Consider the following 14,596-nt stretch of genomic DNA (forward strand, 5'->3'; position numbering starts at 1 on the left):
GCAGAGTCTCACCTTCAAGACAATGTCCATATTGTCTCAGTGTGCACAATTATAGCATATGTACCTGCTTTGTCCACATGTTAAAATACATTCACAACCCCAAACTGCAGTCTTTTGTGAGTTTGTTTTCCTTGTAATGAAAATAGATTTTTTTTTCTGACATAATATGTCCTGATTACAGTTTCCTTTTCCTCTGCTCCACACAGTCCTACCCCATACCTCTCGTACCTCTCATACCTGGATTCACTCCCTTTCTCTCTCTCACAGAAACAGGGTTCTAAGGGATAATAATGAAACATAACTAAAGAAAATAAGATAAAAGAAAAAACTATCACATCAGAGTTGGACAAGACAACAGAAGGAAAAGAGCCCAAGAGAAGGCACAAGACCCACTCATTCGCACACTCAGGGATCCCCTAAAAACACTAAACTAGAGCCCGAATACACATGCAGAGGTCCCAGCACCTGCTGTGCAGGCCCTATGCATGCTGCTGCAGTCTCTGCAGCCTGCCTTCTTCTGCTGTTTGCTCCCCATTTTCACCATAAGCATGGCTAAATGCAGAACCTGTAACTAGGCCCCATCCTAAATGTTATGGTTTCTTAAATTTTCCTCTGCCAAGGTAATCACTTCATTTCCTTTTAATTCAGTCTCACCTAAAATGTCAAAGAACAGGCAGCATGTAGACATGTATTTGCCAGAGTGGGCCTATTGATTTTCAACGGAAATGCTGTTCTCACATTCTGAAAGCTCACTGTCCCAGACTGTGCTCTGCATTTTTAGCACCATTCTGCCTTCTAGGTTCCCATAATATTTGCCCATTAATCCCTGTTCATAGCATTCTAGGGTTTTTCTAGTCCATTGTTCCACAAACCATTCCCAAAAGACCCACATGGTTGGTCAGCTTGAGCCGACATCTACAACACCATTTGTGGTGTTAATCTTCTGTATCAGCTACTTTTGCAAAGTTATAACAAAATACTTGATGTAAAACAACATAAGAGAGGAAGGATTGGTCTTGGCTCATGGTTTTCAAGGGTGCCAGTCCATAATGGAGGTACACAAAGTGGCAGGAGAAGATCCATCCATGGCCATGGAAGCATGAGGTGGAGGTGTCTGATGTTTTGACCTACCAGAAAGCAGAAAGAACACCAGAAAAAGGGGCTGAATCACATCAAAGGCCCAACACTGGTGACCTACATCTGCCAGCTGGGCCTTAATTCCTAAAGATCTCACCAACTCATCTAGTGCTATAGTATGGGAACCAAACACTCCAAACATGATCCTTTAGGGAACATTTTAGATTCAAACTAATAGACATTCTAGCCAGATCATGGTCTACATTAAGTATAAGATTTGGATGAAACCTTAATCTGCTTACGGTTAAAATAAAATATATTCATATATACTGAAGTGTGATGCATGTTTATATAGAGGGGAGGGGAGAGGAAGGGAAAGAGGGGGAGGGACAGAGGAAAGGAGGGAGGGAGACAGAGACCGAGAGAGACAGAGACCGAGAGAGAGAGAGACAGAGATGTGGCTTGGGGAGATCTGCAAAGTGGGTCAGCAACATAGAGCTCAAACCAATATTGCTATATTGCTGTGTCGGATCTGACCAGTATCTGGGTAGGATTCCTTGTTCCCAGCACACCCCAGTCTTTCTCCTTAAACCCTGTGTTATAATTTCCTTATGAATCACCCCCTACAGGCTCCTGTGTGTGAGTGCTTGGTCCCCATGTATGGCATCACCATTTTAGGAGGTTGTGGATCCCGTAGAAAATGAGACCTAGCTGAAGGGAGTGGGTCACTGGAGGTGGACTCAGCTCTGCTTCCATCCTGCTTCTCTTTACTTTATGACCATCAGTGTGCTACAGCCAGCCACTTAATGCTTATGTTGCCATAGCTACAGGCTGACCCTGCTCCCATGCTGTTCCCACCCTCAGACTGAATCTCCCAAACTCTGCACCAGAATAAAGGCTTCCTCCATAAGGAAGCCCCTGTCAACCCCCCTGTCACACCCTAAGGTGACTTTCCCTTAATTGGATGAGGCCCACTTAGAGCGTGTGCAGGGGAACCTGCTATGCTCGGCTTCACTTTATTTGATTTTTCATAACATCTTCTGATTTGACAAATCAAAATCGCATGCAGTTATGCCCAAGGAATGGCTGCATCACAGTGACCAATGTCACTTGTCACCTTTCCATATGCCACTAACAATAGTTACTCGCATGTGCAGTAGATTCCAAAACTGTGCTCTTATCTGATTGAACTTCTGTACTCTTTGACCAGTATCTTCCCCTTCCTATTTCCCCCTTTCTAGCCCCTGTGGTGCCCATTGAGCTGTACTTGTACCTGTTCAGCCTTTTCAGATCTCACATATAAGATTATGCAACATCTGTCTTTCTCCGGCTGGCATATTTCACTTGAGTGTAATATCCTCCAAGTTCTTCTATGGCATTCTAAATAATGGAATTCTTTCTTTTCTTTTCTTTTCTTTTCTTTTCTTTTCTTTTTTTTTTTTTTAACAGATCCTGCCTCAAGTTTATTTGTAAAAACAGCATGGGGTCCTGATCATCTGCAAATAGTGTGTAGGTGTGTCACACCAGTCCATCTCATGTGACAGAGGGCTGATATCCAGAATATATAAAGAACTCAAGAAATTAGACATCAAAATGCCCAACAGTCCAATTAAGAAATGAGCTATAGAACTAAACAGAGAATTCTTCACAGAGGAAGTTCAAATGGCTGAAAGACATTTAAGGAATTGATCAACATCCCTGATTATCCAGGAAATGCAAATCAAAATGACTCTGAGATACCACCTTATACCTGTCAGAATGGCTAAGATCAAAAACACAGAAGACAGCTTATGCTGGAGAGGATGTGGAGCAAGGGGAACTCTCCTCCACTGCTGGTGGGAATGCAAGCTTGTACAGCCACTTTGGAAATCAATATGGCGCTTCCTTAGAAAATTGGGAATCCATCTCCCCCAAGACCCAGCTGTAGCACTCTTGGGCATATACCCACAAGGGCATTTGCTTAGCTATGTTCATATCAGCATTGTTTGTAATAGCTAGAACCTGGAAACAACCTAGATGGCCTTCAACTGAAGAATGGATAAAGAAAATATGGTACATATACACAATGGAGTACTACTCAGCAGAAAAAAAAATGATATCATGAGGTTTGCAGGCAAATTGATGGATCTAGAAAAAATCATCCTGAGGAGGTAACCCAGACTCAGAAGGACAAGCATGGTATGTACTCACTCATAGGAGGATACTAGATGTAAAACAAAGATGACTAGACTGCTACACAACTCCAGGGAGGCTACCTAGAAAATGGGACCCTAGGAAAGACACAGGGATCACCCAATGACAGAGAAATGGATGAGATCTACATGAACAACCTGGACGACAGTGGGAGTAATGAAGGGCAAGATTTGAGGGAAAGAAAGCTTAGGGGAGCAGGAGATCCCAGCTGGATCAAGAACAGAAAGGGAGAACAAGGAATAACAGACCATGATAAATGAAGACCACAAGAGACCAGGCATAGGCAGAGTGCTGGAGAGGTCCCCAGAAATCCACAATGATACATCCTCTGTAGACTGCTGGCAATGGTCGAGAGAAAGCCTGAGCTGACCTAGTCTGGTGATCAGATGGCTAAACACCCTAACGGTCGTGCTGGAACTCTCATCCAATAACTGATTCTTTCTTTTCTTAATGTCAAGTAGCACTTCACTATATTCTATTCATTTTGCTTGTTTGTTTGTTTTTAGGAACCCACAACTCTTTTGCATAATGGATCTACTTATTTACAGTTCTATCAACAGTATACAAGAAATCTCTTCACAGAGAGATGTGAGCCCAGACATTGTGAGCACAGAAGAGCTGTCCCCATGAATCGACTGTCATGTGGTGATATGGGTGGAGGAGAGATACTCCACCCCACCCCAGCCCATCAACCCCTGAGGCAGGTGAAAGAGCTGGCCCTGAGTTTATAAGAGCAGGAGAGCTGTTCCTGCCCTCATCAGCTGCAGCACTAGGGAGAACACCCCCACACCTCCTATGGGCAGCACAGTAGAACTGGCTTCAGGGAAAGCCAACCCTGAGGACATGAAAGCAGGAGAAACGGCCCCACCCCTTGCTCATCATTGCAAGGGGTGAACTAGCCAGGGCAATGCTGGAGAGCTCACCCTGGTGACTAAGATAGGGGAGAGCTGGAGGGTTGAGCAACCCTGCAACTATCCAGGCCCAGAACCAGAGTCAAGTGTTGGCCCACCCCAACATCCATCTCGTCTGTGATCTGCTGGAGCATGGCAGGGATGGGGGTGGAGGTCCAATCCTGTGGACCCAGAGCTACAGGATCTCCTTGACACAGGGCAGCAAAGGGATATCCAGGAAGAGTCCCAGTGAGAGCCCAGGGTCAATGGTGCATCAGAGACCAGGGGCCTCCAACCAGACCGATGATTCTTTGGGATGAATGCCTGAATGCAGAAATCTGTGGATATAGGGGCTTTCTGTGTGACTCACTGTATCACACTATAGCTTACATGATGAGATTCTCCCTTTCTTACATTTTCCCACTTTCTTCTCTTAAATATTTTTTTTTTGGGGGGGAAGATGGGTGAAATTGGGAGACATGAAAATAAATTAAAAGACAGTTTAAAAAAGAGAGAGATCTCTTTAATGTTTATTCTTACCAGCATGAGTCACCTTTCAAACTTTTGAGAATAGTTAATCTAGTAGGTATGTAGTTTTATATAAGCATACACACAAACACACATACACTGGGGCTACACTTTTAAAGAAAACTTACTCCCAGCAGCTATCAATCATTGTTAGCTCTTCTGGTAGGGGCAGAACTTTGTGACCATTTCCATTCTTGATGCTGGGCTTTTTGTCTGGCTTAAGCTTATGCAGGTCTTCTGCATGATGTCACAACTACTGTGCATTCCTATGTCAGGTCTTCTACAGGATGTCACAACTACTGTGCATTCCTATGTCAGGTCTTCTGCATGATGTCACAATTACTGTCCATTCCTATGTCAGGTCTTCTGCATGATGTCACAACTACTGTGCATTCCTATGGGCATCTGCCCTGCTGTGTTCAGAAGACACTGTTGTAGTCACCCATGGCCTCTGGGTGTTACACTCATTCTGCCTCCTCTCCTGCAATGATCCCTGAGCCTTGGGAGGAGGGGTTTCAGTATATAAGTTCCATTTCATGATGAGTATTATGGCTTATTCTTGACACCTTGGCCAGTTTTGTGTCTCTGTGTAGATCACCATCTACTGCAGACAGAAGCTTCTCTGATGAGGGATAAGAGATGCCTTAATGTGTGGGTTTAACGATAGGTCACTGGGAGATGTTTTCAGACATAAGGACTGATATTGACAAAAAAAAACAAAAACAAAAACAAAAAACTGGATATGATAGCACAGCCAAGTTAATAGACTGTGGAAAGAAAAACAGAAGGAAATTTTATTCAGGTAGCTTACATTAGCCCATCTTCAAGCAAAGAGTGAATGAAAAACATGAAGATAAAAGTGTATAAGATGTACTACTGACCTGCAGATGAAAGTGTACTTGGTTTCTTCAGCTACTTGTCTCTCAGTAAAAATCAAAGCAGGGGTTGCTGGACATTCTTTGACATGGGCACGGACACTCTGAACCTCAGCTGTGTCTCCCAGGAAAATCTTTCAAATGGCTCAGAATCACAAGCTTCTAATCATCCACTCTGAGACCTCTCCCGGGCTCCTGCACTGCCTTCCTGCATTCTCTCCTGCAATCAAATCCATCTTCCCGCACCATTTCCTAATCTATAAAGTAGGTGTGGAAACAGAAAAATGACAGTGGTGTGAAGGGAGGAATCAGGCCTCTAAAGAAAAGTGCTTAATGGCCAAGTCGGGAACGGTGATCTCTGTGAAAGTGACTCAGATGGTCTCAAGTCAGTGTCTGTCAGGTGTACTGTGACAAAAGTGCCCTCTGCGGAGGACTCTGACAACCCTGTCACAATACAGGGCCACTTCCCAGGAAGCAAAACACGATGGTGATGGTCAGGTCTGTGGTAAGTCTCAGGCGGGCGGGGACATAGGAAGAGCACCCAGGAAGAGCGAGGTGCTGGGGCACTGAGTTCACAGGGCTTCCTGATGGAAAACACAGTTGAGGTATGGGGATACAGCGAAGAACGACCTGGCAGGATTTATGATGACAGCTGTCTCCCAGCGTGACTGCAGCCTGAAGGGAGAGGAGGTCACTGAAGATCTCAGCTAGGAGGGCAGGTACGGCTGCTAGGGAAGGAAGCAGAGCATGCTTAGCCAGGGGTTTATCCAACTGATGTTAAGGCAGTACCGTGCAGAGCACTCTTAGTCAGGGGTTTATCCAACTGATGTTAAGGCAGTACTGTGCAGAGCACTCTTAGTCAGGGGTTTATCCAACTGATGTTAAGGCAGTACCGTGCAGAGCACTCTTAGTCAGGGCTTTATCCAACTGATGTTAAGGCAGTACTGTGCAGAGCACTCTTAGTCAAGGCTTTATCCAACTGATGTTAAGGCAGTACCGTGCAGAGCACTCTTAGTCAGGGCTTTATCCAACTGATGTTAAGGCAGTACTGTGCAGAGCACTCTTAGTCAGGGCTTTATCCAACTGATGTTAAGGCAGTACCGTGCAGAGCACTCTTAGTCAGGGCTTTATCCAACTGATGTTAAGGCAGTACCGTGCAGAGCACTCTTAGCCAGGGGTTTATCCAACTGATGTTAAGGCAGTACCGTGCAGAGCACTCTTAGTCAGGGCTTTATCCAACTGATGTTAAGGCAGTACCGTGCAGAGCACTCTTAGTCAGGGCTTTATCCAACTGATGTTAAGGCAGTACTGTGCAGAGCACTCTTAGTCAGGGCTTTATCCAACTGATGTTAAGGCAGTACTGTGCAGAGCACTCTTAGTCAGGGCTTTATCCAACTGATGTTAAGGCAGTACTGTGCAGAGCACTCTTAGTCAGGGCTTTATCCAACTGATGTTAAGGCAGTACCGTGCAGAGCACTCTTAGTCAGGGCTTTATCCAACTGATGTTAAGGCAGTACTGTGCAGAGCACTCTTAGCCAGGGGTTTATCCAACTGATGTTAAGGCAGTACTGTGCAGAGCACTCTTAGCCAGGGCTTTATCCAACTGATGTTAAGGCAGTACCGTGCAGAGCACTCTTAGCCAGGGGTTTATCCAACTGATGTTAAGGCAGTACTGTGCAGAGCACTCTTAGTCAGGGGTTTATCCAACTGATGTTAAGGCAGTACCGTGCAGAGCACTCTTAGCCAGGGGTTTATCCAACTGATGTTAAGGCAGTACCGTGCAGAGCACTCTTAGTCAGGGCTTTATCCAACTGATGTTAAGGCAGTACCGTGCAGAGCACTCTTAGTCAGGGCTTTATCCAACTGATGTTAAGGCAGTACCGTGCAGAGCACTCTAGCAGGGCTTTATCCAACTGATGTTAAGGCAGTACCGTGCAGAGCACTCTTAGTCAGGGTTTATCCAACTGATGTTAAGGCAGTACCGTGCAGAGCACTCTTAGCAGGGCTTTATCCAACTGATGTTAAGGCAGTACGTGCAGAGCACTCTTAGTCAGGGCTTTATCCAACTGATGTTAAGGCCAGTACCGGTGCAGAGCACTCTTAGTCAGGGTTTATCCAACTGATTGTTAAGGCGTACCGTGCAGAGCACTCTTAGCCAGGGGTTTATCCAACTGATGTTAAGGCAGTACTGTGCAGAGCACTCTTAGCCAGGGGTTTATCCAACTGATGTTAAGGCAGTACCGTGCAGAGCACTCTTAGTCAGGGGTTTATCCAACTGATGTTAAGCAGTACCGTGCAGAGCCAGGGCTTTATCCAACTGATGTTAAGGCAGTACCGTGCAGAGCACTCTTAGCCAGGGCTTTATCCAACTGATGTTAAGGCAGTACCGTGCAGAGCACTCTTAGTCAGGGCTTTATCCAACTGATGTTAAGGCAGTACCGTGCAGAGCACTCTTAGTCAGGGCTTTATCCAACTGATGTTAAGGCAGTACCGTGCAGAGCACTCTTAGTCAGGGGTTTATCCAACTGATGTTAAGGCAGTACCGTGCAGAGCACTCTTAGCCAGGGGTTTATCCAACTGATGTTAAGGCAGTACCGTGCAGAGCACTCTTAGCCAGGGCTTTATCCAACTGATGTTAAGGCAGTACCGTGCAGAGCACTCTTAGTCAGGGCTTTATCCAACTGATGTTAAGGCAGTACCGTGCAGAGCACTCTTAGTCAGGGCTTTATCCAACTGATGTTAAGGCAGTACCGTGCAGAGCACTCTTAGTCAGGGCTTTATCCAACTGATGTTAAGGCAGTACTGTGCAGAGCACTCTTAGCCAGGGGTTTATCCAACTGATGTTAAGGCAGTACTGTGCAGAGCACTCTTAGCCAGGGCTTTATCCAACTGATGTTAAGGCAGTACCGTGCAGAGCACTCTCATCAGACTAATTCCCCTCTGTGCCAATAACCAGAAAACTACAACAGTGTTGCTTAAATGTACTTAAAGCTGTCAAAAATTAAAATCTCAAGTAGCAACTTTAAAAAATGTGGGGCCAAGGTTTGAGAGAAAAATTAAATATCGACAGGAGAGTCTGCTACATGGCTTATTTTCCCTCTAGAACCCCTGTCTCCATCAGAAAGAAGTTACTGAGTAAGAATGAGCAAAGCCTTTGATGGAGTTCCAGAGGATCTGAGGGATAGGAGCTTCGAGTCAGTACAGAGTCCAGGTACAGAGGGCAGATGGGCAAGCACCCAGGCTTTGTATCGGAGCATCAAAGGGCTGTGCACTGGGAATTGGAGTAATGTCAGGGTGGTGGACAGCTCAGCAGGTCAGAGCATTTGCTGTGCACCCCTGAGGACCTGAGCTGGATTCTGGAGTCCAAAGGGCACTGTTACATATATTCTCCCTCCTTCCCTCCCTCTCTCCCTGTTTAAAGGCTTTCTAGACAGTTATTATCCTGAAATAGCACCCTTCTCTTTCTGGCCTGGCCTTGTTACAAGACCTGACCAAGACTGTGTCCATCCACCCTGCCGCCCTACATGTTATTCTCTGTGGTGTCAGTGTGTGCACCTCAGGGGACCACAAGACAGGGATGATACCTTGCCTTCATCAGTGTATATGTGAGACTATACAGAAGTCCTTTCCACGAGGCCACATGATGTCTTTGTAAAAAAACAGAATCAAAAACAAAAACAAAAGAAACGGAACCCATCCCAAGCAAAACTAAGTCTTTCAAACCAGGCTGCAAATCGTCCATCCATCCTAGAGCTCACAGCTTAAGTGAGAGAGGGGCACTGAAGACAGAATCAGCTTTATGAATGTCCATCACGACCATCTGCATCTTCATCATCACAGTCTTGGCCACGGTTACCGCCATGCCCTTGTCATATCACCACCAACATGCCGACCATCGTTTCTTTATAATCATTGCAAGTATCAGCACCACCACCACCCTTACTGTCCTCGTCACCAAGGATTCCATCAACACCATTCTGGAAGTGGTAGATTGCTTCTACCGTTTTCTCTTTAATTTTCAATCCCTTCACCGGAAGGCTCCTCCACAGACCTATAGAAGGGAAAGTGCCTGAAGCATATTCTCACTAATAGAAGGGACACACACTGACAACAAACTGTGTCTTCTATGAGGCAAACGCACTCCAGACAAGGCCAGACAAATGGTCATAAGCTCAGTGGACACAGAGCAGAAGGACGAAGGCCCAGGAGGAGGTCAGTCTAAATGACTGAGTGTCAGGGTGTTAAGAACCCTGATGCCTGTGATCTTAAAAGTGCCACTCATTTGCAGCCACAGGGAGCCTTTCTGAGACCCTTTGCCTTGATGTTCTGAATGAAGCTCATGGTGACATGCTTGCCTGTTCCATTGATTGATGGCCATGAATCCCAGGTGAGTTCTCTGGCAGCAGGGAACACTGCTGTTTTTAATCAAAGCAAATGAAAATCCAATCTTTTATTGAAAAGATATACTCTCAAGGCCTTGGCAAATGCAGATGGATGCACCATCTCCCACACTTCTCTGAAAAGAGAAGAGCCTTGGGAAGAAGTCTGTATGCCCAAATTTCACAATAAAACACTTGAATGCTTCTGTCTTTTGAAGTCAGGAGGATTCCAAAGGGCAATGACTTTGCCTACTGTGATACATACAGCACTGGCACAAGCTTCTGGAAGAAGATGCTGGAACACTGACTCCCAGGACCCCCAGGCTCTGAGGCAGCTATGATGGTTAGTGATGACTGTCACTTTGAAAGAAGTAGGAACCTGGGAGATGGGCTGCTGGTTGTACCTGGGGGGATTATCTTGATTATATTAATTGACATGGAAAGACACACCCACTGTTGATGGTACATTCCCTAGGCAGGGGATCCTGAGCTGCATAAGAGAAAAAAAATGAGTTGAGCGCTGGCATGCTTGAATGCATTGCTCTCTCCTGACCACAGACTTGATGTGGCCATCTTCCTCAGGCTCTTGCTGCCTCGACTTCCCCATCATGAAACCTTCCCTTCCTAAGTCACTTTTGTCAGGGTAATTTATCTCAGCAATGAAAAAACAAACAGACAGACAGACAGACAAACAAACAAGATAGCAGCCAAGAGGTAAACCTGGTTGACAGCTTACGCAAGAGAATTCAGGACAACAGGAAAACTGAGGACACAAAGGGATGGAAAGAGCAGCGGGTCCCAGCATCAGAGGGTGTCAAAACAACAAGTTTACCTTCTGTCAGAGGATTTCTCACCACGTGTTAAAAACAAGTCATGTGCCACCCAGCACATCTGCACAAGAGCACTGAATGCCAAGGGGTAAGGATGATGCTTAAAACACAATAAGAGATACATGAACCCTAGCTGGAAATACAAATACCCACAGAGCAACATCACTTCTCATATCAAGCTGAGGAAAGAGATTATTCATGCTAAAGAAAACATTTGCATTCTTAGAATCCTTGGGCATCACTTCATGATGTACAAAATATGTGCACTGTCACAGCATTTCCAGTAGGATTTCTGCACCTAGCTACACTGAAAATAAATAAATAAAAACTCCATATTTACCAGTTATGGATTGCTCCAATACAACTTTATTTTTATCCCTGTGTGAGTGCAGGTGTAACTCTGTCATATTGCTGGCCCTTTTTTTTTTTTTTTTTAATGATTCTCAAGTCGTCTGTAGTGTACAACCCACTTGTGGCCACGAAGGAGTCATTGGAGTTAGAAACAAGAGCCATGAGGGAGGGCCAGCGCAACCTGCACATGGGCTGGAGACAGTGAGTTCCAACAGTATGGATTTTAGCCAAGAGCACTCCCAACCTATCCTCAACCTCAGGCTGTGACCTTGTATCATTTCCAGGGGTTTGCAGATGTCATTAGTCAAGATGTGGTTACCCTGGTTACCCCAGGTAGGCTGAGTCCTAACCCCAAACAAACAAACAGGGAGAACTCATGAAGATGGAGGGAGCCTGGGGTGATGTGTCTATGAGTCAAGGAATGCCAAGAACAGCCATGAGCATCAAGAGCTGGAGAGACAACATGCTTTCTCCCTAGGAACTCCCAGGGAAGTGTTTTCCTGGTGACTTCTTGATTACAGCTGAGCTTCAGAACTGGCGGAGTGTCTGTGTCTTCAAGTCATCCCTTGGCTCCATTATTGAATAAGTCCCAGAAACTACCACAGGCCCCTTCACCATCAAGGAATGGAGGCCAAGAGTCAGCCCCTTCAACAGGCCAACTCGTGTCAGAGGCAGCCCGTGACCTAGAAGGGGTAAGGCCTAGGCATACGGGCATCCGGCACCTGGGAGGGAAGAAATTGTGACCCTCAAGTGAAGCCCTCCACAGGCTGTCAGCCTTTTGTCACCGTGGAATTCTTAGCTTTAGTCATGTGTTTCTCAAGGTCTGCATGGCTTTCAGGGATAGCGAATCTACAGTTGAGGTTCTGAAGTCAGCTCTGACCAGCAGACCATCCTGCACTTCCAGGATTCGCTATGCTGCCCCTCTGTCTCTTCCTTGGCCCTTTCATGTGGCCATGAGTCTCCCAAAGCCACTTCATTTCACATGCAGCTTCCCTGACTCCACGACTCCTACCATTCCTGTCTTTTCCTTGCCATGTGTAGCCAAGTGTTCTCACCAGAGAGGCTGCTGACACAAGGCTTCACAAGACGGGCTACAGAATTCCCCGGGTACTCTCTCACTTCTCAACCAGAAAGTCTGAGCAAATGTCAGCAGATCTCACAGACCCTGGGGAACAATCTTTTACTCTCCATAGTTCCCCCTGAATCCCAAGATTCCCTTGGATTGCCTTGATTGGCAGGGGCATTGTGCCAATACCTGTCTCCGTTTCCAAGTGGCTTTTCTATGCCCCTCTCTTTGTGTCTCTCTCTTTCTAATGATACCAATCATTAAAAGAAGGTCACTCTAATGCAGTAAGGCCTCATCATGGCTGCAATAACCCATTTTCCAAACGCAGTCACAGTCACAGCACCAGGAGCTAAGCTTTCAACATGCTTTTTGATAATAAACACCTACTGAAGCAATGGGACACCCAGAAACACACACACACACACACACACACACACACACACACACACACACACACATCAATTTAATGAACCCAAGGAGAGTCACAGTGACTTCTGAACGTGGCTCTTCACTTCACGTGTCTGGCCACAGCTGGTGACCCTGAGAAGCCTCTGTCCCCGCCCAATGGTCCCCTCTCTGCCCCTCCTTCCTCCTGACCCTCTTCTTTCTCCAAAGCTCCTCCCTAAGCTCTCTACTGTGTCAGCAGAAAGAGAGGTAAGTCCAGCACTCTGAGCCCAGTTCACAGGCTTCCCTTGTCTCAGTCCCCCCTACACACACACACACACACACACACACACACACACTTCTCTTCTTCCAAAAGGACCTGAGATCTGTACCAGTGATCCGGGATGGTGCAATGCCTAGGCTCAGAGGTGAGGTAGGCTGAATTTTGTGCACAGTTTTCAATATTCATTTCTTTGCACGGGATCAGACTTCTCTTTCCCACCTTAGTTCCTGGTTTGTCTAGTCATCTCTGAAGAACATGTCAGGCTGCTCTTTAGGAGACCTCCCGGGGTCCCACTTCACATGGCTCAGGTTACATGGATACCTCTGAGCCTCAGGACTGCATGTGACCTTTTCCCCTCATACAAGGTGGTCTGTGATAGTGCACCTGTGTCTGTGGTAGTGCATCTGTGTCTGTGGTAGTGCAGCTGTGTCTGTGGTAGTGCATCTGTGTCTGTGGTAGTGCACCTGTGTCTGTGGTAGTGCACGTGTGTCTGTGGTAGTGCACCCGTGTCTGTGGCAGTGCATGTGTGTCTGTGGTAGTGCACCCGTGTCTGTGGTAGTGCACCTGTGTCTGTGGTAGTGCACCTGTGTCTGTGGTAGTGCACCTGTGTCTGTGGTAGTGCACCTGTGTCTGTGGTAGTGCACCTGTGTCTGTGGTGCTCTAACAGAGACACAGGTGCACTAACACAGACCCAAGTGCTGTAAGGTGGGGGTGGAACCCGCCCCTGCCCCTGCCCTGACCCCGCCCCTGCCCTGACCCCACTCCTCACCTCACCCCTGGCCCCTCCCCTTACCCCTGCCTAACTCCTCCCTGACCCCGCCCTGCCCTGACCCCGCCCCTTACCCCCACACCTCACCCGTGACCCCGCCCCTGACCCTGCCCCTATCCCACCCGTGACCTCGCCCCTGACCCCTCTGCCATCCAGACCTTGTAGAGGAGCGTGTGGGAAGAGTGTGAGAGCTGCAGGGTGGGCAGGCGCACGGTGAAATGCTGTCCTGTGACCTCACAGCAGCTGTGCTTTCCTGCACAAGGACCACACAAGTCAGCCCGGCCCTGAGTCAGGCGTAGTCAGGGAGGCGCTTTCTGGGCCCCGGCCCTTACTGAGGCCATCTTGGCAGCTGATAGCTTCTGGCGGAGGAACAACCATTGCTCTTTTACTATGTGGCACTAGTGGGTTTCCCAGGCTGCCGTGGATAGCCTTCCCACCTGACACATGTGGACAGCACCAGCTGGACTAGGACATGTCAAAACACAAAAAAGTACATGGACTCTGGAAGGGGCCTTGTTGGTGAGGATTGGGGGCAGGAAGTAGAACAGGGTGTGTATATGATCATGTTTTCATTGTATACATGTATGAAATTCTCAAGAGTAAATAAAATTAATATTAAACAATTTTAATAACAAAACTGGTATCAAGACCAATGAAATATTTGCTTCCAAAGAAGACAGATGGGGCAAGGTGTATCCACAGGTCAGTCAGCAGCAGTCATAGGTACTCCAACAGGGAGGGGTGCTTGCCTGTGTCCTAACAAGATAACAGAAGTGCCAGCAGAGGGCCGAGGTGCCCACAGCCCACATCAGGGCTTCATTTTCTTCCTGAGCATTCTGAAGTCTCTAGCAGGTAAACCGTCAACACCCGCTTCCGGATCAGGAGTGAGCAGCAGCAGCAGGAGAATCGGGCACCTGTGTGAAGCAGTCTGGGGATGTGACTCAGTTCTCAGAAGACCAGCAAGGGAAAGT

The sequence above is a fragment of the Onychomys torridus genome, chromosome 15 (genome assembly GCF_903995425.1).
Source record: "Onychomys torridus chromosome 15, mOncTor1.1, whole genome shotgun sequence".
NCBI classification, from domain to species: Eukaryota; Metazoa; Chordata; class Mammalia; order Rodentia; family Cricetidae; genus Onychomys; species Onychomys torridus.